This window comes from Gouania willdenowi, chromosome 3, assembly GCF_900634775.1.
Source record: "Gouania willdenowi chromosome 3, fGouWil2.1, whole genome shotgun sequence".
Lineage (NCBI taxonomy): Eukaryota > Metazoa > Chordata > Actinopteri > Blenniiformes > Gobiesocidae > Gouania > Gouania willdenowi.
This window is the reverse complement of record NC_041046.1, coordinates 22,510,193-22,537,009: the sequence shown is the minus strand read 5'-3', so window position 1 is coordinate 22,537,009 and position 26,817 is coordinate 22,510,193. Positions and strand designations below refer to the sequence as shown.

General features: G+C 38.7%; 1 protein-coding gene across 1 annotated transcript in view; it reads left to right on the top strand.

Annotated features, from left to right (window-relative positions):
• Positions 1-26,817, top strand: part of galnt2 (UDP-N-acetyl-alpha-D-galactosamine:polypeptide N-acetylgalactosaminyltransferase 2) — a 64,596-nt gene that overhangs the window by 499 nt on the left and 37,280 nt on the right. The gene's annotated exons all lie outside the window — the stretch shown is intronic.

The following is a 26,817-nucleotide window of genomic DNA, read 5'->3' as shown; positions in this document are numbered from 1 at the left end:
GTGGCCGGGAGGAGTGAGATAAAGGGGCTGTGGTATCAGTGCTTTGGTTTGAATTACGTGGAGTGTGTGCGGACACGGGTAGCGGGGGAACCGGCTGGCCGAGCGGCGTGCGGGGACCTCCCGCTGAGCCTCCAGTACCGGGGAAGCTCTCGCTAACGCCGGTCCCTGTCGCTTAATGTTAGTCTGGTGCAGAGTGGCTGGTAATGATTTGAGACTGGTGGCCTAGCTGTGAGGGCCAGGGTGGAGGGGGTGAGGGTCTATGGAGCACGTCAGAACAAGCCACCACCACCCAGAGAGAGACCAGGAAGTGTAGAGATTTCCACCGGTCGAGAGCTCTCATTCAGCGGGCTGTCAGTTCCACACGCATTGGACAGAGTCACTGGGATTCCCTTTATCTGCCGCCTCCAGGGTTTCATTTGCTATTCATTTAAATCACTTTCCATGGGTGTTTAACAACCACCAAACTGAAGTTACAGTTTCAACAACCCTGCTTTACATCTGCTTTTGACCTTCAGGTTATTTGTTGAAAGAGTTATAGTGTTTCAGAATCAGATTTTACATTTCTCTAATCTGTTTGGACCCACTCAGTCACTGCTGTTTGTCATTAGTCAGCCAGACTGCAAAGGCCTACTACTCTATTCTAATGAACTTAAAGTACATTTAGACTGATTATAAATCCGTGCCAGTGGTGCTTCAGCAAAGCCTCTTTTTACGCCATCAGTGAACCATTTGGATGCATTTAAAATCCACTCATAAATGTGTGTTCCTACTAAAAGCCTTACAGGGCCTCACCAAACCCAATGGGTGAGTGGGAGACATTGACTGAATTAATTCCTAAAAGAAGTTTATTTGCAAAAAAAAATTGTTAAGTAGTCGACATTATGTCAAATGTAGGGGTATCCCGATCCGATATTGATATCGGATATCGGTCCGATATCAGCCAGAAAACGAATATCAGATTTTATCGGACTACATCTAAAATCTCCAATATGTTTTTGTCCCCGCCCTCAGTTGTTCCCACCATATACTGACAGAAAAAAATAACTGAAGTGAATTGTTGACTATTGTTCTCTGTTTGAGTAACATCACTTGATCAAGCCTTTTCTAACATTCCACACTACAAAATAAGTAATAAAAGTATTTATGATTCCTGTTGATATCGGATTGGTATCGACCAATACTCAAGGCTGCAATATTGGTATCGTATCGGGAGTGAAAAAGATGTATCGGGACATCCCTAGTCAAATGGCAGATCCTTTGAAAAAAAGTTTGTGAACTGAGCTCTGCAATTGCAAAAATAATGAAGGTAGTGGCTATCCGTACAGGTTTGTCGTATCACTATACCGACATTCTATCCGTATGCAGCGCCCCTCATTGGCCAGTTTAGGTCATGTGACTAAACCTAACCCTAAAAATTGTTGCGATATAAGGTTATAACCTAACCCTACGTGTACTTTGATAAACGTACCAATAGCACCGGGAGTTTTCTTTGTGGCAACCGTACGGATAGACACTTTCAAGAATGAATGGCAGAACACACTCGGGCTACATTCAGACAGCAGCCCAAATCTGTTCTTTTTTTTTTTTTTTTTTACCGTATGTGACCTGTATCCAATCTGTCAAAGAAGTTTGAACAGCCCAATTCAGATTCTTAAAAATTATTTTTTAATTCAACCAAGGCCACTTTCACATATAGTCCTAAATGTGATACTTATCTAACTGACATTTTGCGATGCGACTGCTGTCTGGACCAGATCGCCTTTATCCTACGATAAATGGCACAATTCTGTGTCTCAGGTGGAGCGACTTTAGAAAAAAGCACTGTGGAGGAGGGTGGAGTGAAAAGTGGACAGTAGAAGGCGTGGGAGGTCTTAGAGTAAATAAAGATGAATGAATTATACGTATTATCAGTGCCACACACGCACACATGCCGACACTACATACGCCCATATTTATTTCCATAAAGACAGTGCGTGTCTGCAAGGTCACGTAGTACCTCAGGACGTCTTTTGCAAATGTGGGTAACTTTAGGGTCGCATTCAGTTCATACTCTAAAACAGATAGAAGCCACATAATAAAAATGTGATATAAACAAGCACACACAGAAATCTGAATGGTGCAATAAGACCTGTGAGCGAATGTTATCATGACCTCCATGGTTTTGGGGTAAAAGTATTGTAAGGGCTATTGCAGGCAGGTAAAACCTGCTGTTGTCCAGTTTTTCCTCTTAAAGCTGTGGATTGACCTGCTTGTCCAGTTAGTGGGTTCACAATAAGGTCGGGTGACATTGCCTGACTGCACATAACATAAGGTCGAGACCTTTTGTAGTGTGTGTGTGTAGATTACATTCCTAGTAAACCCATGCCTGTACATGCAGCATGTCATGTATAGGACCAAAGTAATGTAAATATCCTGTGTGTGTTCTTTTTCTAGTAATATTTCAGCTTCTGGTAGTTCTGCACCTCTAGGTTGGCCTTAAGGTAGAGCAGCGTGTCATGCATGTGGCACTGTGGGTGTGGGCTTGGTTATGTTTCCTCTACAGCTTCCATTACTTCTACGTTGGGTTGTGTGTTGAATGTGTGAATATCCTGTGTGTATTCCACCTGCCTCTTGTCATCTCTTAGTGTTTGCTTTGCTCCTGTCAACCAGAGTTGCTCTCTTACATTTCCATTAAGCTGATAGATCCACTGAGCAGGCGTGTGCTGGTGTTTGAGGAGGTCATAGCTCTGACCCTCCATGATAAGAATGTTTTTCTAGTTATGATGAGCAGGTTTAATATTGGCAGTGGGCCACACTGAGCGGTTCACCCCCGTAGGGGGAAGTTCATTTAGTCCAAATGAACACGGTGCTGATGAAGAGTGTTTCTCCATTTTACTCACTTCATAGTTGACAATAAAATTATTAATAATACATTTGTGTTACAAAGCCTGAACGAATGTTAAGACCTCATTAGATGGACTAAATCAGACATGGGCAACTGGCCGCCCTGGGGCCACATGCGGCCCTCGGTCTAAATGTGTGCGGCCCCCAAGACAAATCCACCAAAAAATGTAATTCAAGAAAATATAATATGAAGCCCAACATAATACACACAACAGCAGCAAAATGCACAGAACGTGACAAAAAATACACGAAGCAACAACAAAAATTCCAAAAAAGCACAAAAAGACAATACACACCAAAGAACACCAGACACACAAAACAACCACCTAAACTCACAGAACAACAGCAATTACACAAAATGACAGAAAAAATACCCAAAACAACAAAAATACTGAAAAAATAAAAAAAAAGCCAGACATTGACATTAAACAAAATGCAAATATAACACACAAGAAATAACAAAAACACACCTAACTACTCATAAAATACACAGCAAGCAGAAATTCCCCAAATGACAGATAAATACACAAAATGACTAAAAAATACACAAAGACAATAAACAACAAAAAACCCTTTGTTCTTTCTTGTGTTAATGCTCAGAATGTTAATAATGTGTCCCTCGTATCAGACAATCACATTTTTGTGATAACATACAACATAACAGATCTCTGGACTACAGTAATGCTATGTACCTCTGTCTTTGAAACAGTTAATAATGGTGAATTGTATTAATGTGAATGTATTGAATGTGTTCTTTTGACCACCAGGCCACTACTACCTAACTTATTATTTATTACTTATTATTTTAAATTGAACACAGATGTTTAGATGGCTGTTACTATGCTTCTCACCTTATCACAAAATGTTGAGGTTCACCTTGCATCTCTGGCCAGTTTTAGCACAGTACATGGAACCAGTACCTGTTTAGGAAATGTTTAAAAAAACTGTCTGTTTGCTGGTGGAATTTCTTACATTTTTATCAGAATGTGTCATCTCTGTACTCCTCATTTCTATGCTAGTCAGATAATATCAGCTCAAAACTTTACCAACATTGTCTGTCATTGAAATGTGACGACCGAATGTAAGCACCACTTTTATGACAGAAACATTAATAACGTCCTTTGGGTTTTTTATGTTTTTTTTTTTTTGCGAGAAACTCAAAAATCTTAAATGTCACCTGGCGTCTTTTAGAAGTCACTCTTACATTGAAATGGTTTCAAAAACAATATGTTTTCCTTCCTACTGTGAATGAGTCTTAGTTTTTTTTTCTGTATATTTTATTTGTGATGAAACATTTAATTGACTTTCTCTCTGACAATAAGGACTGAAGACTGACCTTCCACATTAATTTATGGCACTCGTGCATTTCATCATATTGGCTTGGATTTATGCAGCTTCTTTTCCTCTTTCCGAGACTAAATGTGTCACCGAGGCTGTTATTCATTCAGTCATGCGAGTAGTGGTAAGATACATCTGCAGCCACACCTTGCCTAAACCAATCCCGCAATAATTTGCAGCCTAATTTGTGCTAGTGGGTCCTTTTGTGTGGCTACCATTAAATGTATTCACTGATATTTATTCGTGACTGTGTGGGGCACGGCTCACAAGTACAATTACACAATAATGCCAACCCTCAGGTTAATGGATTAAGATGAACTGATATCCTGGTGTTTAAGAATATATTAAGGCAGACCTGGGTTTATTTTTTCCACTTTATTGGAGCGAATCTCTTTGGTTTCTTGCCTCCTTTATTCATTGTTACCCTGTAAGGATGCAGCGCCTTTCTTTTGTTGTTTTATTTTGGTAGCAATAATAGATTAGTGTGCTGGCTGGAATCTTCTTGTGTTTTGGCATTATTAACTGTATTAAGCTCTGTATTCCACAGGTGGTTTGAATTTTCACTCCCTTTGTGTAGAGTAGACTGAGAAGAAAAATTCCGAGGCACCGCGTAGTTGGATCTGTGCTGCAGTAAACAATTGTTTTAGTAACTGGTTCATCCATCCATTTTAAAAATGGATTAATCATGTAATAGAAATCACACATTTTGCAGTCTTTATGCATCTATTTCTTATTCCACAAAAAAAAAAAAAAAAAAAATCCGTGGAAGAATCTAACAAAACAAACTCGCATGACCTTGTAAATAGGCATTACTTTAATAAAGCCTAATAAGAAATATTGTTTAAATAAACACAACCACAGTGTTTCACTGAATAGTGACGTGATATCCACATTTAGGTAAAACAAAACTTTTTTCCCCAAAGTTCTTTTAACAATAACATTTTATATTTTAGTATTTAACTTAAAACGGAAGACGAAACAAATTAAATTTGACAACAAATACAACTTCCTTAAATATAAAGCAAAATAACAGAATATTACTGTATTTTGTAAGGAATATTGCGTTTGTGGTTATTCATATTTATGCAATTTGTTTCCATTTTTATCGATTGTCATGTTTTGCCAATAAACCCGTTCCGTTGAAGATTGATGAACAAACAAAAATGACACTGGGCCACATTAAAAAGCCTTTTTTTTTCCTATTTTAGTGTAACACAAATGCTCTTCCTAGTGTCCAGCTACTTTGTATATGTTCATACTTGTCAATTTGTGTCAGGAGAAAGATGTCAATTTGAAGAAACACGGTGTGAATTAAAAAGAAAACTGTCAAAGAAAACTATCCAAAAGTTCCATAAAAACTAAAGCCACTGTGGAAGGGAAACATGTTTGTAGGAGCAAATTACAAACACATGTAGTGACCAACAGACTGAAGCACACACTGGGTTGATTATGAGCTTGTTTTGTCCCTAAAGATAGACCTGTGAACCTTCAGCTGCAATGGTTTCTATTCAGCCAGGGGCCATTTTTTTAATAACCAGTGACAATAGAAATATTCCTCTTTCCGTTCCACATCAGACAGGAGGAGAAGAATGTTGAGCAATGACTCTGACTGGTCCTCAACTCATGAATGAGTCTCTGTTATCTGCATTTTCAGGCATTCAGTTTCCTGCAGGTTGCTGCATGTCTAAGACCTCAGCTTTATCAATACATCAGTTTGTTGGTGTGGAAGTGTCATGATCTCACAGGCCCAGGGTCTTATGTTGGTTATTTATTCTAAATGTAGAAAAGGCTTTAAACATTGCTTTGGATTCTAACTTAAAATAAGTGTGTTGTGTTGTATTGTATTGCAAAACTGACACATCTGTCACTTCTCCCATATACTGATTTTTTTGAAGTTAAGTAAAATACCTTTTAAAGCATGAATCCTGCATTTGGGACCCAAATTAACAACATAATCTTGTAGTAACATTTTGTCATACAATATATGTTATCTTTGTTAATCCACACATGTCAAATAAAGTTTCCATATGCTCTAAAACCACTTCCTTTAAGTCTCTCATTTGCAATTATTTCAATTATGAAAACTGTTTCTAAACCCAAGCTGCATGGAAAACTGATGACGTGTGTGTTTGCTATATGAGTAACTCCTGTGCAGTTGTTTCGGCATGACGATTAGAAATACAAAGCTCAACACTTTAATAATGCTAAACTACATGTGGATTTCAGCCAGCACACGGATCTATTGTTGCTAACTAACCATGTCTTTCTGCAAAGCAAACAGTGAGTCAATAAAACGCTTAAATTCAGCTACTGATCACTTGGGAAATTAAACATCTTTATGGATGTAATTATTGTTTGAAGTTGATCTGGATTTTTTGTGCTTGCATGTTTGTTTTTTTTAATTAAAAGATGTGAGTATTTTTGGAATGATTGGTCTGCTGTAGCAGGGTTTAAATTAGGGTTGGAGGGTCAGTTATATTTTTCAGTTACAATTACATTTTCAATTACGATGACAGAAATCAGCATTTTTTCCAATTGCAATAGTTTTTTATCCTCAAAGTCAATTACAATTACATTATCAACTACTAAAGTTCTACCATGTAATTTATTTCCTATTTATTGGTTACCTTGTTAGGCTTCCTAGTCAATGAAAAAATAGGTTTTAGGTGTGAGCGTCTGAAATCGAGGGGTATACTGACACAAAAAATGCACAAAAAAAAATGAAATGGTAAAATGTGGGAAAGCTTGGTATGAAACATATTTTATTAACTGTTAACTACACATGTGCAGAACTGTACATAGAACAGAACATGGTTCCCCAGTTTTGCGTTAAATTATAATTGACAATTTTTTTTTTAGAATTGTCATGTCAATTACAAGTCAATTATCTAAACGCAATTACAATTTAATTACAATTGCAACAGATTTCTACAATTATAATTACACCATAATTGTAATTCATTATCAACTACGCAATTGCAATTATAATTGACCCCAAACCTGGTTTAAATCAACCTCAAAAAGATATTTGACTAGTAATTTTAGTTTTTTCTGAACAATGATAAGGATCAAAAGCCTTTTAAGAAATTGCTCTATAATCATGTCTAGTTTATTCTTTACGCCTGGCAGTTAAAAATGAGTCAATGTGGTTTTGGTTTAAAAATAATCACATGAGTGCATGAAGGTTGTGGGCTTTGCCTGTGGGATCCTTAGGGTGTACTCACACTGGCAACTGGGGCCGTTCCAGGCTCACAGCAGGAATCCCGCCCCCTCCCTGTCCCTTTTCTGGCACGGTAGAACGGACGTGATCACCAGCTCAACTCAGTTCCCACAGAGAAACACATCATCACGTTAATTTATGACACACGTATGTCGTTACGTCACCATTAAGCGACTCTGGGTTTGTTGTTGACAGTACATTCTGTTAATTTCATATTTTCTGTTGCGTAGGGTAACTATAAACCAAGATTTACCCAGACACGTGCTCTTTTCACAGACTGGGTTTCCCAGGGCCCCTGAACGCATCACGTTAATTTGCTCTATCGGAGAAATTCCACCAGTTTATGAAAGATAATAAGTTGCTCTTTACAGCCAGTGTCGGTACATTGCGGTAATTTTACTCACACGTAACGGAAATATTAAAGATGCCGCTTTGTTTTGACGAAATCGACACAAGGAACATAGAGAACCAAGTGAGTGAGAAAGAAAGAGATTAAAACAGACCAAATAACGGTGGATTTATTAAAAATGAAAGACTCTCTCTGACGATAAAAACCACCATGAATGGAGGTTCAAATGGATTTGAAAACAAAGGAGGAAACTGAGCCTATAAAGGTAAGATCAGTTTAATTTCTGGATCAATAAATGTCGTTCTGATTTTGTGGAGCTAGTCGTTGTGTACATTAATATAAGTGTAAATAGATGCTTTTCATGTGTGAGACAATTTAGGACAGAGTATTTGTGTGTTTGTTTAAACTTTGTGTGTCCATCTGATCATATTTATCTCCATCACTTTCAGTTTTCCTTTTGATGAACATGACATTATCTAACTCTTCTTTTATTTCTTCTTCTTTAAGTCCATGCAGAGTGGCCACGCCCCTCCCTGGACATTAAAACCATGAGCTGACCCTAGTTTCCATCATCTGGTCGAGACCCATCACTTCTACAGACAACAGACAGAATAAAGCTCAGAGTCAACATGGGACCATGGGATGCACTTATTTATTGAAATGTATATTAAATGATTAGTTAATTTTCTATAGTTTTTATTTTAGATGTTTTTAATTGTTTCAATAATTTACAGACTTAAGGAACAGATTGTTATAATGCATAATAAAGGTGATTTACTTGAGTCATCACTAATTACAGATTGTTTTTAAGTCTTTGTATAAAAATACTTTAACGGGACAACAATGATGTGCAGAGCTGCAGTAATGTTGACTTCATACAATAATAATAATAACAACCACTGCACACGCCACCAGAGAAGCTTCCAGTGAATAATTTACAAATAAAAAAAAAGTTCACTGATGGTGACATTGAGATCTCAATGTCACCATCAGTGAACTTTTTTTTTTTTTGTAAATTATTCACTGGAAGCTTAGATATTGTGTGACAAAGATATCAAAGTTTGTTGTTTTGAGAAGAGTCATATTTATGATTAAAAGTTATGATTGTATTATATTCTAAAGTTTAGAATTATCTGGCTCGTCTTCCTTTCTTTCTGTTCACAGCATAACTTTATATTTAGTTCTACAAAATGTGTTTACAGCTAATTTTACTGATTATTGTTACACATCATCCTGCATGTGCATTATATACAGTATAAATGTGTAGATATAACCAACTGTTGGAGAAACCATTTTATTAAATACAAAGCAAACGACATGCAAACAGAAAAACAAAGGTAGAAATAGTGTATTTAAATTATGAAATTAGTGAGTTGTTAAAGTGCTGAGCTGCAGCGGAGGGTCTTCTTCTGCAGAGACGTGATGATGAGGGGTCCGAGTAAAACCCAAAATTCCATGGTAATTTTGAGGGTATAAACATGCATATAAACTCATTACTGGTATATTAACCCATATAAACCAGAAAATATGGAAATGGGACATTTTACGGCTGCAAATGTGTAACATATTACTGGTATTTTGAGAACAGGACACATGTAGATTTCTGAGCAATTCATTATAGTTGTGCAGGACTAACAGGAACTCCACATACTGAAAATTGGTATTGCCACATGTGCACTAACACAACACGACACGACCTAAGAAGAGAACTAAAATAAGATTAAAAATAAATAAATAGTTGCAACAATTTGCAGTCTTGGTCCAGGTTCTGCTGTCATAATATTCCCATCCTTGTACTTCCAATGTTTAAATGTTTTGTTTTTAAGGCTCATGTTACATTTTGCAAAAGGTTGCACTTTATTTCTGGCTTATTGATTTTTGTTTGGAAAATTATTACCCTTTCTTTCAGACATTTCATTTATTTGGGCTTGTATTTGTGATGTTCTGTTTTTGGTTACATTTAGATGAATAAATTAATACACTACACTTTGCTCCCCAAGACACTGTGTTTGTTTTCATTCTACAGAGTTTGTGAGTATGTGTCCCAGAACACTGAAGCACCATATATATATATATTTATATTATTTATACATTAGCAGCAGTACAATGTCCAATTTCCATTTTTTTCTGGGTTATATAATAGCCAACCACATGTGTCCTGTCCACAAAATACCAGTAATATGTTACATATTTGCAGCAGTAAAATGTCCCATTTCCATATTTTCTGGTTTATATGGGTTAATATGCCAGTAATATGTGTTTATATGTATATTTAAACCCTCGGAAATACCCGGACCTGATGATGAGCACTTCTGACACCGCTATCATTGCGGAATGCGGATGTTTATGTGCCGTAAAGCGTCGCGCGGTACCAACGTCATCACATTTTGCGCGGGTCGAGTTGTGTGTGCGCATGCGCGGCCAACCGTGCCACTCTGGCGCGGCCAACCGTGCCACTCTGGCACGGTGTTTGGACCACCTCTTCCAGCAGGACCATCGGGCCGTTAACCCCCCCTGTGGTGCAGTTCACACCTACGCAGGCCAGACAATGGCCCCCCATGGTTTCACACATGCACAGAGCTGGTTAGGAACGGCCCTGGTTGCCAGTGTGAGTACACCCTTACACTGCATTTAAAGAGAAAGGAAACTGCTATAGTGCGTTCTAGCACCTTTGTTAGCTATACCCATGTTATAACAGTTGAACCTATAGGTTATAAATCCAAACCGTAGTTGGGAGGTCTGGTTTATTACTGAGTCTCACTCAGCTGTGGCTTGTGTCTGCTGGTAACAAACCTCACTAAAGCCTGGTTTAAGGTTCAACGTCAGGACCTATGGCGGGAGCATGCTGTCAACGTGACGCGGAGGTTGGCCCATTTACTTCTGTGTGGAGGGAACGCCTCTCTATGTGATTGGCTGCCCTGCCGCTAGGGGGTTTTGGCTGTGTTTGTTTTTACAATTGAGCATTAAAACGCCCTTGTTTATTTTACGGTCACAGAAAAATATGTCTAGTTTTTTAAGCATCTTAAAATGTAATTTATTTTTGGATTATTACTTACCTGCTGCACCAAACTATGTGTAAACATTAAAACAACAATTTCAAAACGTGCAGTTTATTCTTTAATATAAACAAAGGAAACTCATAAACAAAGTATAAAAATGTATGGAGCAGACTGTCGACTGCTCAGGTCAACAGTCACGCCAGAGGTGAGGAGACCCTGACCCCGCCGTAGAGTGGAGAGAGAGCAGCGAGATCACCTGGTCCACGACCCCAGGAAGCGGGGAGTTGGAGCGTGACAGTGCTGTAAACTTTACTTTAAACACGTCATGTCTGCTCCTCTGGCCTCCACAGCATTTTGGTAATTGTTTACTGTTATTGGAACACACGAATACACTGTAGGTACAGGGACGAGGCAGTAGTAGCGATGATAACAGTAAACACAGACCTTTTGTCTGTGATTGACTCAGTTTGGCGGTGTTTCAAGGGCTGCAGCCATGAAAGGAAATAATAAAACTCTGCCACTTTTAGTCCGTCTCTGTTCTCTTTGACTCAATCCACTGTAGAAATAACTCTTGTATCGCTCCTCATAAAGTTGAAACATGGCGGTGTTGACTGGAAAAGGCAGAGACCGGGGCTGAGGTTTGGAGCTAACCAATTACAGCCCTAGCTGACTAGGCGTCAAGTCGTCGACTTGATGGGTAGTCAGGATTTTTGGGAGGGGCACGTAAGGTTACAGGGGAGGGGGTCTGCGGCTACGTGCGTCTACGGCGGGGGATTTTACGCAGAACCTTAAATCAGGCTTAAGGCTTATTCATTGATACTACTTACTTCTACTACTATTAAGGCTGATTCATACATGTTGACTTGGATGCAAGAAGCCATGGAAGACGCAGGTAGTTGCTGGAACAATGGCTGTTTATTCCTCTTTTCTGACTTGCCTCGGTCTTTGCACATACACACACCTGTCGCATATTTATTGATTAGCTAATCTTTATTGAGCTATAATGTACATTTGATGAGAATGTTCAGCTCTGTTACTAACCCATTAAATGTCAGAGCTTATGAAATGTTATGGGAAGAGAAGGAATTTAATATCCACAAATTAGTCATACAAAGGTTTTCTATGGGAGGGCCATCAAATCCAGGACTGTTCAACGTTAGAATAAAACATGCATATACATATCATGTAAATTTTTTGCTCAATTTTGACAGGGACTGTTCACAGTTGCCAAATGCGTTTGACTGCTGATGTTAGAATAGCCTCACTTTGCTAATCACTAATTGTCACACAAACGTAGACACTAAACCTTGGCTAGAGGAAAAAAGGTCTGTCTTACATCAGGAGAACACTGCTTAATAAGCTGACTTTGGTAGAGGAGGCAGCATCCTTATCAAACCAGTTATAAATGTCAGTGAATTTAGAAAATTAAATGAATAGTTCCCTAATGAGTTAAAGAAGCATCTCATGGATAATCAATAAGAATACGTTGCTTAAAGCTGATATCTGGAGTTTCTGAGAAACGTCTCGATTTCCAGCCATTAACAGCCCCACTTCCTCCCACTGCCTCTGCCAATCTACCAGAAGCCACGCCTCTACTTTTATGCACACGCATCGTGGAACATAACGAGGTTGCATCGGGTCGAATTATTATAGGTCTATGGGTCAGGTAGGAGCCAAAATCATATTTACCTGTTTGCTATTGTGACGCGCGGCCTTGTTTCTGTGCACAGTTTTGCATTCACTTTGATTGACAGAGCACGCTATAGGAAGTCAAAGCCTATTGGCTGGGCGATCACGGCGCTCGTTTCCATTTGTATAGGGGTCTATAGGACGAAGGAGAGACTTGTATACAATAATGTATATGAATGACCACCGGCAGTAGACCATAGTAAAAGACTGGTTAGGTATTTTTTTGCATTTAAAAAAAATGATGCATAAAAAAAGATTTCTCAGAACCTCCAAATATCAGCTTTAAGTTTAAGTATCATAACAAAGGGTAGGGTTACTTATGCAGTATATGTACATCTTGTGTCTAAATGTGAAAATGTCCAAAAATAGTTTTTTTATTTGTTGTGGATTCTTAATAGAAAACTATGCTCAGATCAGTTTTAGGATAAAAATGTGGATGTTGAAAAGGTGTGAATACTTTGTGGTGGCACTGTACATAGTGACACTATGTAAAGGACAAAAGGGAACTAAGTAACAAAGATGAAGTTAAGGAAGAAATCTTTGTGATTGGAAAAAAGCCCAATGTGATGTTGAAGTCGTGTTTGGTTCAATAGGTTTTGTTTGCAGTCAGATGGAGTTTGCTCAGATGTGCTACATCACTGAGTCCCATAGCGTGCTGTGCTGACAGTGTGGAGAGCTGAAGATGGAACTGGGACATGTCCAAAAAAATGACAAATTGTTTCTTAAACGACTGCACAGATGATGAAAAGTAGTATTCTTTTTTTCTCGCTAGCGATATGTTTCTTTTATCCTTCTTCTGCTAACTAGTTTAAATATGTGTCCCTGTGAATGGAACACAGTTTACCAACTTAATTGTTCATCTATTGTTTCCTTTCTCAGACATTATGGAGGTCTTTGTGGTTCAGCACTACAGCAGGAGGCATCAGCGTGGGCACTCAAGTGTATCATTTTCTCCTCATGATGGTTTTCTTTGCTCTGAGCTGACGAGCGTTCATTGAATGCTTGAAAGGAATATATACTGTATCTATTGTTCAGGGGGCCAACGCTGAGATGACAGCTTTACAGAATCTCCTTTTTATTTTGCTATCAAGTGAAAACAGAGCAAAGTGAGGGGAAGAATAGATGAAAATGTTGCTGTTTTGTACTTGGGCAGTTGGTATCCTAAAATCTTGACACTGTGGCCATCAGTGTTTTTGCCTGTTGGATTGTGTTTCTATTATGAGATTAAAATGTCCAATGAAGCCTATAGGAGAGAGCAGATAGTGGTTTTCATGGTGGTGGTGTTTCAAGGACATTCACCTAAAAAGAGAAAATTACTGAACATCCACATCAAGGTTTGGGATCGAATTATGCAGTTAAGCAGCTGTTTACTACTCTCCACAAGCTAACTGCTGTTATATCATAGGGTCTCAATTTACCTTTTCCAGTGTTTATTTTGAATTCCAGGTTTTTTTTTTCAAAGTTCTATGAAAAAAAAAAAAAAGTATTATTTTAAATTCCAAAGTGTTATTTGGTCATTTATGTGCTGAACACATGAGCTAGGTCATTTATTTTGGTAGGGATCATGTGCCACCACAGACAATTCTGCAACAATATTCAGTAACTTATATTTTTCCCAGGTGTCATGCTTTTACTAAGGGATTGCAACTGGTGCTAAGACTCTATAAGCCTCGCTTTCTCACCCCAGTTGTCACCACCTACGTATGTCTTTATTTAATGGCTAAATCTACAAGCTGATGCATTCCATTCCATTCCACTATATTGCATTGGCTTGCTCAATGCAGTTTTCTATTGCTGTTCTAACACTGAGTAGGGCCCTATGAAATCAGTTTTGCAAATTCCGTTTTATTTTTTTCCAAATTCCGTGTTTTCCGCATTCATTTTTTTTTAATATTAATCATTTTTTTCCTGAAAATATTACTTTTTAACTCCTGTGAGAAACAAAATAAATACTAAAAAAACCAAAACAAACAACTAAACAAATGTATGTCAAAAATAAAGTAAGATACAATTAAAAAGTAGATATAATGTAACTACTGACATGGATTATTCTGACTGCTCCTTTTTAATTATTTATAGGTCATAAAGATGTAAGAGAACAACATTAATGTCACCCAATTCCCCCTCAGGGATCAATGGTTTACTGAATCTGAGCAGGTTTATTAAGTTTTGATTAACTTAATTTAAATTAACCTAATGTAAATGATCCTGATTACAACATTCCAGACCGTAATGATTAAACAAAAATAAATGGATGCAAAGATGCATCACTTATTTCACCACTAGGGGTCAGAATATTTTACACTATTAGAAGTTTTCATTAGCCTACGATGTTTCAGACTCTACATTCTCTGGCATCACTGGTCTCGTCCACAACAACAGAACAACTTTTCCCACAGATCTTCTGTAGCTCTGATGAGATGTTGTTCAAACGCTCTGAGCAGGTGCAGCTGATTAAAGCTGCTCACGTCACGCCACTACGCTTGCCGAGAAACGGATAGAGCTTCACAGGCACAGCAAAGTTAAGCAGGCACTGGTCGGCTCTGTATTTAAGAGTTAGGGATGTATACTCGCCGTTGACCCCATTATTCGAGTAACATTCCGTTTCTCGCGCAGTTGTGCAAGCGCTGCTTTTGGCTTGAACTCATACAGCGTTACATGTGTGTCCCAGCTTTTTGTTTTCGCCTAACTGAATATACTAGGTAGGAAAATATGTACTGTATGTGTAAGTATAACTTCTCTGGCCACGGCTTCAGCGTTGGTACACACCAAGCCAGATTTAAGCAAAAACAACTGTTTTACGGCAGCTACGGCAACTCTCAAGGAACATATTCTCCTCCCAGAGAGAGAGTCACTGTTCTGCCCCAGACAGACGGACATCGCCCAGCATCCTCCCACATTCGGATGCACAGTTGTCATGCCGCAGTGCCGTTAGCATAGCAGTTAGCGTCGGATGAGAGTACACTTCCGGGTCACGTACTTTGGCAAATCAGTAATGGAGAAAACAAATAAAGGTGTTCGTTTTTCATTTTTCATTTTCTGTACCGCAAAAGAGCTTGAATTTGAAAAACAAGGTGTTTTCCGTTTTTTCATTTTGGTTTTGGAAACAAATATCAAATAATGAGTGTTTTTTTCATTTTTTGTGTTTTTGTTACATAATGAAAAACGAATGATACACGGATTCTGTTTCTGCTTTTATGCATGTTTAATGTTCTTTGTTTTCCTGCCTTGCACCAAGCTGATAGTGTTAAATAAATGTCAAATGAATTACATGGTCGATTAATTAAGCTACAATCAAATGGCAGTACTCGCTGCCATCAATCTTTCTTATAACATTTTTCCCATGTGGTTGTTAAATTTAGATCGCAGGATATTGAGTGTCTGCATTGATTGACACATCTTTTATTTGCCTTTTTTCTGGTCAAAGCTGTAGCTTTGCATATTGGTAGATGAAAACAGACGTTTTTGAAGAAAAAGATAATTCGTATTACTGTATGTCTATACCTTTTAAGATACCGTAGATTTCCTTTTCAAACAAGGCAAGTTGGTCTTTTTTCAAAATATTGAGTTATCCATAATCAAAGTGTGGCTCCTCCTGCACCATAAACAAACTTTCTCCAACTTTCACTTTTTTATGCATCGTTATCTAAAGAATCTCCCCCCAAAAGCTACAGTAAAGGTTGGTTAAGGTTTCTATTCTATTATAAGCTCTTGGACGTCATCTCCAGCCTTTGGTATCAGCCTATCAGAATGAATGAACCAGGTCTTCTTTGTATTCGCTTCAGCCATTTTTTGTATTTTTTTTTTTTTTTTTTATTTCTCACTGTCATCGGTCACAGGAGAACAAGAAATATGACCAATTTCTCGTCAGACAGCAGCTCTCGATAGATGATGGGTTACTTTGTCTGAGTGTAGCTATCAGCATCTTTCAACTGGAACTACACAGCGGTATATTACTGCACTGTCACCACCTTTCTTCATGACCTCTCCTCCACCCTCAAAGCCCTGTCACACAGGCTGCTTTGAGGCTAAGTACTCAGCAGAATGGCTTGTAAAAAGGAGTTTAAATTCCAAAGTAAAGTCTTAAACACAGTAAACCAGTACAAGCACAGGAGAAGCTTGTAAATTGTTCTTTTACAATATGTTGTAATAGGTTTCAGGAAACTGAGGCGCTGACTCAGCTCTCTGAAGACTCAAAAACAGACAATGACCTTTCGCTATTTCTTTTACACTTGGAAAAACAGTTGTGAATTTCCAGCCAGGTAGGTAACTCGTGGCATTTTTGGGCAGTTTGTATGTTCTCTCTTCTGCTTTCCCCCCCAACTTTTAAAAAAACATGTATGTTAGCTTACTGTGATCTTCTAAAATGCCATTTTCCGTTTCTGCATTTCATTCATGTAAACCACACACCCTAGTGCCCTGCAACCCCTACAGCCTGAAAAATGTAGGCTACAGCTTGACCAAGCCTATATTTAAAACCTGCAGCTACTGTACAATATACTCTTCTGGTGGCTGAAACCTCTGTTGGCCTTTAAAAATAGTCATAACATGCTTCTATTTTTACTGAAACCCTTCATTTTATGAAAGCTGGTCCCAAAGGTCCGATCAGAGAGGTTTTGAGGACCAGTGTCTTCTGCCTGTTGTAATTGTACAGTTTCGAGTGCATTGATTTATAATGAGTGCTTTCTTTTACCATGGTGGTTGCGGTTCTCATCAGCTTTGTTCAGAAAGATCTGTGCAATGCCAGAAACTGCTAAAAGCTGAGCTGCACTGGGCTCTCAATTCATACCAGATTTTTAATCCTCTCTACTTTAACTGTGACGAAAGAAACAAAAAGCATTACAACTTTGTACATATCTATAATTCAATGTCCCTATACCTAAGTGGCACATGTTTGCTTGGTAATACTGTGAACTAATTGGAAATGTTGCACTTTACAAAAACAACTGACGTGTGCTGCTGACCACTTGCACCAGGTCATGCTACCTGGTTAAATGCAGACTAAATGTAGATTTTGAAGACCTGTAGCAAAGCCTTGTGTTTAATTCTAAACAGAAAGTTAAATGGCATTGAATAGGATGGTGATGACGTAGCTTAAAACATACTGTAAGTGATATTAAGCTGTGGGCGATCCCCATGGGTGTGTTTCAGTGTGTGCGTAGTTGTTTGTGTTGTATTGGGTGTTTTCCTTGATTCAGGACAGTCTTTAGTTTGCCTACAACAGTCCTGATGTCAGAGGTGGGCAACTTCAATCGGAGTGGGGCCACAAGAATGTGATTATCTGATCCGAGGGCCCCATTATCAACATTCATTTTAGCATTTAGAATAATGACCAATTTGAGCATTAATACAGGAAAGATAAAAAGTTTTGTCTTTATTTAGTCTATTTTCTTGTCAATAAAGCACATTTTTGTTGCCTTTTTGTGTCTTTAACGAGTGTGTTTTGTTCTATTTGTTATGATTACTGTAATGTGCAGTTTATTGGCTGAAAACAATAACAACAGTGTGTGGATAGCAAAAAGAAAATTGTTTTGGTGATAATTGATTAGCATATACAGACACGCCTACTCATTAATATGCATAAACGGGCTCCAAAACAGCAGTTTTTAGAACTGCTCAGAAAGTCACTTTTTAGAGGGCTAAAACTCTGGAAAAAGGCGAGTTTGGGAAAATAAACCTCAACAAATACTATTTTGTTAGGGTTTTTACTTGGAACAAATGGTGATGGGTGAAAAATACCATAATAGACAACCTTTACTTGCTGCTTGCACTGTTATTGTTCAATAGTGTGAGGTCATAAAGGGAACATATGTGCTGCTGACACTATTCAAGTGCAATGAGGAGGTGAACTGTATCCATTTTGTTGTGAGTATGTGCTCGGTGTTAGTACCTCAGTAGACATGAGGACTGTTCCTGTATCCCTGCATTGTCCCGGCTTTGTTTATTCCTGACACACCCCCTCAAACCCATCATCCTCGCTCTCACCTCCGCTGTCACTCCTCTTACTCGTTGTTCATTTGCAGTCCAGGACGCTCAGGCAGCTGCAGAGCGAGCCCTCTGTCATGGGTCAGAGTCTCATCCTGCCTGTGAATGATTAACCCGACTGAGTGTAACCTTAGCAGGATCTGCAGCTGGCAGCAAAGCACACAGGCACGGCTCGTGTCCGATTTCTGATTAAAATGTACAAACGCTGCCGAACAGATTCACGCCCTCTAAACTGTAACGGCAGATTGTGACAAATTGAGAACTCAGTGTTTATATTCTGGATGAAGCCCTTGTTGTTTGTGTTGTTGGCAGACTGCTGAACCCTCACTAATGCTTTCTGCATTTGAAACAGCAATAAATCAAGACTTTTCCTCAGCAGTTTCACAGGTCAGGTTCGCTGCTAAATGTAATTGTCTTCATAGTGTCAGTGACAATCTCCGTTCACTCAACAATTGAGTATATTCATGTCTGTTGGCCCAGCCTTTTTTTGTTTAAAGCTGAGTCACTGTTTGCTTGCAAAGGTGATCCAGGTGTGGACTTTTTTCTTCATTACAAACAGGTTTAGCTGTAAAACTAAACAACCTTTGTTATTTTTTATTTTTTTATTTTTGGGACGTACTATGCCAAACATTGTGTAAAAATAATGTATAAAATGTGTTGATTATCCAAGGCGAAACTTGATAAAGGTCTGGGAGATGTCATTGTCTGCTGATGTCTGTGGTCCTTTCCCTGAGGAAAGCTGCATAATGAGAGCAGCATTTTGTTTTGAAAGAGCCTGTATTCAATTACCAGGAGTCTTTTGTGTTGCTTGAAATGCTGAGAAACAAGAGCTAGACTCACGTAAACTCTGACATCTGTTCCTGTTCTGTAACCGTAGCTTACGTCCGTTACCATTTTGAAAAGGACCTGTTTTTAATACTCGAAGATGCTTGTTAGAAGCGCACACAGACATGTGACATACGTGACGACGGATTGCAAACAACACACAAAATACCTGGTAACAAATGTTTTATCATATGGACCCAATTGTTTAGAAGATATAATCTGGATCAAAACTATCCGGATTATGAAATCCCCTTTTTTTAGCATCTTGGATCCGTTTTTTTATCCCAGTTGTTCAAAGCAAATATGAGTTGGATCAGTGTGGTCCAGATCCAAACCTTAAGATTGCAAAATCCAGATAATGAGTGCTCTAGATTGTACAGCATATCACACTGAAGGCTATCAGGTGTGTGTAAAAATAGTGTATGAGAGATGGCCAGCATTGGGTCACTCAAAAAGTGTACCGCTAATTATTTTAAGAAACAAAAGGAAAAGCAAATGAAAATATCTTTAATAATATATCTTTTTGACCCACCAGACCATATATGCCCCATTTTTTTTTTAAAAAAAGAAAAAAGCAAATATATATTCTGTATGCTTTGTATTGAAACTTAACATTTCAACCTTGAAGCACTTAATTCATTCAGAATTAAAAAAACATCCTGTAACCGTGGTTAATCAGTCTTTTTCTTCTTTTGTAAAATTTTGCTATAAAGTGGGGAGCACCCCCTGGATGTCATGTAAAACTTTGACTTGATTAATTAAGGAGGAACAGAAGTAATAATAATATAATACTGATACGTGGCGAGAGCTCATCGATCGTATTTGTAATTCACCATATATTGTTAATACTTCACACTCCTAATGTAAACCATCCCTTTGTTTTATGTTTGTTACACCATGAAGGCAGATTTTTATAAGGCAACATTTTTTGTCAGGTATAAAAGAATGTGAGTTTGGCAACAGCAACACTCAGGGGCAGATTCACTAATGGTTCAGTGGTAGTAAAGCGTGAGCAAACGTCACTCCACGTGCTAATAAGGAGTACAGAGCCCAGGGAATCAGGAGTGCGCCGCCGCTGCGCTTCCCAATGCGCCCTCACTCCATTTAGCACGTTTCCCCCAATGAATATGCATAGTAGGCGGATTTCCCAGGGGGAGCAAAAATATGGGAGAGGGAAATGCAAATAAATGTGTTCAGGGGCAGCAATGTGGTGTGTGTGTGTGTGTGTCCCTGCTTCCCCCAGTCTAGCCGAGAAAAAGTGAGAAATAAAGGAAATCACAGAGAATCTGTGTATCATTCGTTCATTCATTTTTCATTATGTAACAAACAGAAAACAAAAAATGGAAAACGAACACCTTTATCCGTTTTCTCATTACCGATTGGCCAAAGTACGTGACCCGGATGTGAAACGTTTCACATTCTAAGATATCTTTAGATCTGCAACACTTAAAAGTCTCTAAATCCTCCGAATTGTCCGTGAGGAGGTTCTGTGCCCAACACCAGCAAAAGCAAAAAGGACACATTTCGGATGCACAGTTGGAAGCAGCGATCTTGTCATGCTGAACTGACGTTAGCATAGCCGTTAGCGTCGGATGAAAGTACACTTCCGCGTCAAGTACTTTGGCAAATCGGTAATGGAGAAAATGGATAAAGGAGTTTGTTTTTTGTTTTCTGTACCAAAGCAAAACAGCTTGAATTTGAAAAACAAGGCGTTTTCCGTTTTTTCATTTTGGTTTTGGAAACAAATATCAAATAATGAGTGTTTTTTTTCATATTTTTGTTAATTAATGAAGAAAGAATGATACACGGATTACAGAGGATAATAGAGTGAAATGCTCACCCGTTTCTGTGTGTGTGAGAGAAAAAAAGTTGGGCGTGCGTCCATCTCTTCTCAGCGGATCACTGTCTCACACACGCGATCAGCCGGGCACATTGTTATTCGTTTCCTCTACTAACACCTCCAATTCTGCTGCTTCACATTTTTATTACTCTCATGTTCACCCTCCATGTTCAACACAACATGTACAAAACACTTATTTAAATAAGGGCAGTCAGCACCAGTTCTTCACATGCACTAATCATTGCTGTAATCTTCATGAATTCCGTGCAGTAGGTGAGTAAACTGCATCACTGAAGGATTCAGGGAAGCAACTGGTTTATTGAAGATCTGAGTGAATCCGCCACTCATTTTGTGTCGAAATTATTAAAAACCTTCTTTGTTTTTACATCAGCAGCAGCAGAGCTCTGGTTATTTACACAATTATTCAATTGCTGTTGGCAGAGGAGGAAAAAAAAGATGAAGCTCATGATTGATAAATTATTTTGGATGTCTATATTTAGGGTTTTAACGTCACAAGCTGGTGCACCCTTCCAACAACAGCACAGATACTACCCTGACCTACTTTTTCCACTACACACACGCGCACACACACACACACACACACACACAGAAATGAGTGAGCATTTCACTCTATCATCCTCTGTGCTTTCCTTTGATTCTCACTTTTTCTCCTCTTTTCTCTTTAACTTTGTGTATTTTAACATTTGCTCAGTCAATGTAACATGTTTTACTGGTACTCTCTCTTTCTGAACTAATTCCTAAATCATTTTACATTTCAGTTCTATAACTTGCACATTTAATAGTCATTCTTTCCATCCATTTATTTTACCTTTCCAGGAGCTTGGTGGATCTGGCGTCCCTATAGGGCTTTTTAATTTTTTTTCAATTTCATTTCTTCCCATCTTTCTCCTATTTGACACTGAACTCCTCACTACATCTGTCGACAGCTGTGAATCAGCTTTATAGCTTTTCTTGATTCAGTCATTCTTAACGTTTATCTGCTCTTTCATGTTCGGCTGTAGTCCTGAACAGAAACAGAGCAGACATTGTCTTCAAAACGTCTCACTCAACAAGAACGAACGCTGTGATGATGTAGGTTGCGCCAGCTTTTTCTCAGTTGCTTGATGATTTTGGGATTATGAATATTGCATACTTTAACATATTCTCAAGATATTCAAAAAATGTGTCTCGGTAGAACAATATTCTTTTAATGAATAACTTCAGATCACAATCAATGGTGCAACTGAAATAATTAATAATTTATTGATTTTGGAAAGATTAGGAAACAAAGTATCTTGCTATATCTGAACCAACACAGCTATAAAACAGACACCTGAGATTATGTAAAAAACATGACTTTTATAAATCATGCTGGTTTCTTTTTTCAAATCTTGGTGCTTTTACTCTTGTGTCCCATTTTTGAAGGATTTTTAAAAAGTGTTTGAAGCATCTTTGATTTGGATTTCTCTCACATGTTTGATCTTGTTGGGGATTAGCAGAGAGAATATTCCAACGCAGCAGAACTCGCATTTATATCGTTGATGTGGTGACATTTGCAACCACATTGGAGCATTAAGCAGATCAGCTGGGGATCAGATGAAGACATGTTGGGTATTTGTGCCCAAAGCGATACTGAAACAATGCATTTGTTTTTTTTTGGTGGTCCAAATTGTTTGTTCTCCAGCGAGGGAAAATGCTGTTCTTGCATGGAACAGTTACTAGCAATCTGACTCCACTTTATCCCAAGCATTGTTGAGCTGCAGCTGTGGTAAATTGCTGCAGTTTGAATGCCTAAAACTTGATTCCCCCTGAGGGTAGGATGTTCCACTTGGTGTCCTCTCTGTATTGGCACGCTGTAGACTGACTAAACAGCAGACACTCAAGTATTGTGTCTCATGCAGATATATACAAATGTTGCATTTTGGTTGGGATGCAACAATACAGCCCATGGTTCAATACGTACCTCGGTTTTTTGGTTCACAGTTCGGTTTGTTTCTGATGGCCCGGTTCGTTAAAGTGTTTCCACTGCTAAGTGTATTAAGTACATTTTAAAGAACAATTTGTGATTATTTAAATTTTAACGCTGAGGTTTTTTCTTTCGTCTTCATCATTTGAGTGATATATGTTCACCAATCAGAATCGGCGAGAACTGTCTTCCTGGGCTGCTGGCCAATCAGAGTGTGCTGGCCAATCAGAGTGTGCTAACAACAACTACACTCGGGCCCTATAAAATCTATGTTAACGGAATCACGGAATCGACCAATGAAAACAGAATCTACCGTTGACCGCGGAAATGGACAGATTTGAGTTGAATCGCCGTCACCGTGAGGAAAAGGTCATTTTTTTTATGGAGAAATGTTTCGGGTATATAGAAAATGCCTTTGATCTTTGAGTTCAACTCATGAAAAATGGGAGCAAAAACAAAAGTGTTGCGTTTATATTTTTGTTCAGTGTATATTAGTGATACACCATATTATTGGCATGTTATAAGTATCGGCTAATTTTGTTTTTAAATTAAGTATTAGACATCGGCCTTTTGCCGATATAATTAACAGATAATATAACAGGCATTGCTTCCTTGATCATCCCACTGACAACATAGTTTGTGAAAGCAGCAGGAACATGTTAGGTGTTGACCCTACAGATAAATTTGAATTCTAAGCTTTCCAATGGTGGTACACACTTGGAAATCAAATATTTGAAGAAGTTATGGCCATGAATGTTATCACTCTAAATTACACAAGGGAGAAAATGGTTTTCAAAGGTTCTGTAGTTTTTGTCACTTGAGAGCGGCAGACTGAGGGGGCAGAAACAAAGCCTGCTCATTTGCGTTAACTCAACCCCCAGCAATGGTTGTGAATAGCTATTTTAACCATTTTATTATTGTGATTTATCCACAATTAATAATACATGTCCATTCAGTATATAGGTGAATTGAAGCGCAGCGCGATCATTCACAAAGAGTTTTGCCAATTGTATCACCTATCAGATGAACTGATGCGTTTTCCACTTGTTTGATTCAATGCGAAGCAGCGGCAGGAAAAAAAACAGTGCAATAGCATCTTAAAATAATTATTTATGTGGTGAAAGAAGTGAAGAGCTGCTGCTGGGATAAACACACACTCCTGAAGCAGCATTTGTCAAATACTTAATCAGAATAAATGCTTAAGTAGCCATGCGTCTCACTTCAACGGGCAATTTATTGGCTGAAAACAAAAACAAGAGTGTGTTGATCAGCTGTGGGACTCCACACCCCCAAACACAGACATCGCTCGGCAATAAAACAAGCCGATTTCAAAGACAAAATTTTCTGTTTTAAAACCTCTTAATACAATTATTTAAAGCATGGAGTGCTTCCTATTTCACTTCAAAAAATAAAATAAAATCACATGCCGACTTGTTCTTGGTTTTCTCATTGCGTGTCATATGTAAACCCCTCATTGCCGTAAAGAGGCGTGACTAAGCACTCCCATCTTCTGTGTGGGTAGAAGACTGCAGGAGTGCATGAAATCGAGTTTGAAGTAAAATTACCTCTACAATTTCAAAGTAGAATTATTCACTAATGTTACCGATTTTTAAATTGTTAGAGTTTTTTCCCTTTTTATATATAGCTATGACACAGTTGAGCCTCCAATTTTCAGTTTCAAAATTTTCCAATATCCATTTAAGGGTTTACCATTTCCGCATCATGGTATACTTTTTTGTTTCCTGTCTGTTTCATCAACTTTCCCTATTTAGATGAACATACTGGCTTATTAAGCTTCCAGGAATTGTCCGAAACATAAATATGGTTATTGTAGTCAACTATTGTTATTAATTTCACATTTTGTACACTGTAGATGACTTACAACGTTGTGACAATAAAGCTCAAATCAAGCGAGACTATATTACAAGAGTGATGTTGGTCGTATTGCTAGACCTTCAGCCACTCGTTAAAAGGAAAAATATTATGAAAATGTATATGGTCTCAAAACATTATTACCTTTGATTACCGCCAACTGAGGATTCATCTTCATGTTTCATGTGGCTGTAGATGAGTCTGCTGTGCAATGCCACCAGTGTCAGTGTCACCAGGTAAACTCATCACTAATTTAGCTAATGCACCAATTGCTAAACCTGTTTTTGCCAGCAGGCCAACGGGATAAGACTATGCAAAATAATTTTGACTGTCAAGTGCACGACAGAAACTTGATCATATCTGCAATTAGTGGGGAGAAATTTCGACCTTGTGGAAAACAATCCAATATCGTGAATCTCTTATATAATCCTGAAGGTCCAGTGATTCACCCTCAACTGACCAGTGATAAAGGAAGCCGTGATTTGTGTTTGTTTTTGTGCCGTAGTTTGGAATTGCATGTGTCAATCTCTCCTTGCTGGGGTTCGTGAATGTGTGAAGGATGCAGATGGAGTTTTGGGAAGGGAGCCAGTACACACAATTGCTCCATTAAGCACCTACTGAGTATGCACACAACACACATCCTGGTGAGACTTATCACAGTTTGCTCACTGCAGTCTGAATTTTTGACCAAGAAGTCAAAAGGACTTCAGGGTCTTTTCCACCTTTGTCTTGAATTGCTGTGTATTGTTCTCTTTATTCTCTGCCTTTACAATAGCAATCATGCAAAGTTGCTTGCTATTAATATTTGACAGACAACACAAATTGAGGTTACTCTCCCCTTCACAGTCCTTAAAGGTTACCTGTTTTAATCTTAATTGCAAGCTCTGTTTGTGATGTGTAGCCCTCCCTCTAACTCGAGTTCTCCTCATCGATCTGGGTCTGAGTCTGGTGAATCCTTTCGGAACCAGGGAAGGACAATGTACCGAATGCTTGAAGCTCATAGGGCGGGGCGTCTCTCAACTGTGATTTGTTTTAGCAAATGATGATGTCATCGGCATCCGCCGCAGAAACGCTGCCACAACAAGGCTTTGCTGTCTTTACCTTCCAAAATACACAAAGTGCCTCTCGCTGTTGCTCTTTCATTGGAAATGCTGGATTCTTCTAAAAGTTTATAGCAGCTTCCACACGTTCATCTTCCTGTGTCGACATCTTTCTATTTGGATTCGGACCTATGCTAATAGCGGTAGCCCAGCTAGTTCCTCTCCCCGCAACTGTGCATTCGCCTGTTTTGCTTCGGCTTGCCTGCCCTTGTCACACCCGGATATCCCGCCCTATGCCACAACACTGCCTCACGATTGGTTCGAACCGGTTCGATTTGGGTTCGAAAGGCAAAGGCGGGCGCAGCACAAGATGGATTCTGGTGTTTGTGAACACCATGAGAAGCTATCTTGCAGGCAAGGTTTTTGTAGAGCAGCCAGGAGGAGGAAAACCGGCTCATCCGTTAGAAGCTGTGTTTTCATTAGTTTTTCTAAACTTTTGACAGACTATAATTGTGCTTTGAACGTGTTTTCAGTGAAGGTTGTTTTGGGCAGGAGCCTTGTAACTGTCTCACGAGACTTCGCTGCAGAAGGATGGATGATCAAAAGCTCCTTATAACTCTTCGCATTTGTTTTGTTGTTTGCTGTCTAATGGGGCAGTAAAATTTTTTACATATAATGCTAAGAAATGTTTCGGTCTCCTCTTCCGTCCACATGTACTGCGCCATGTTTTCTTGGACAGAAGTGGTCATGTGACCAGGTACATCACATCCCTGTGACGTGCAATGTCACAGTATTGTGACAACATTTTCGA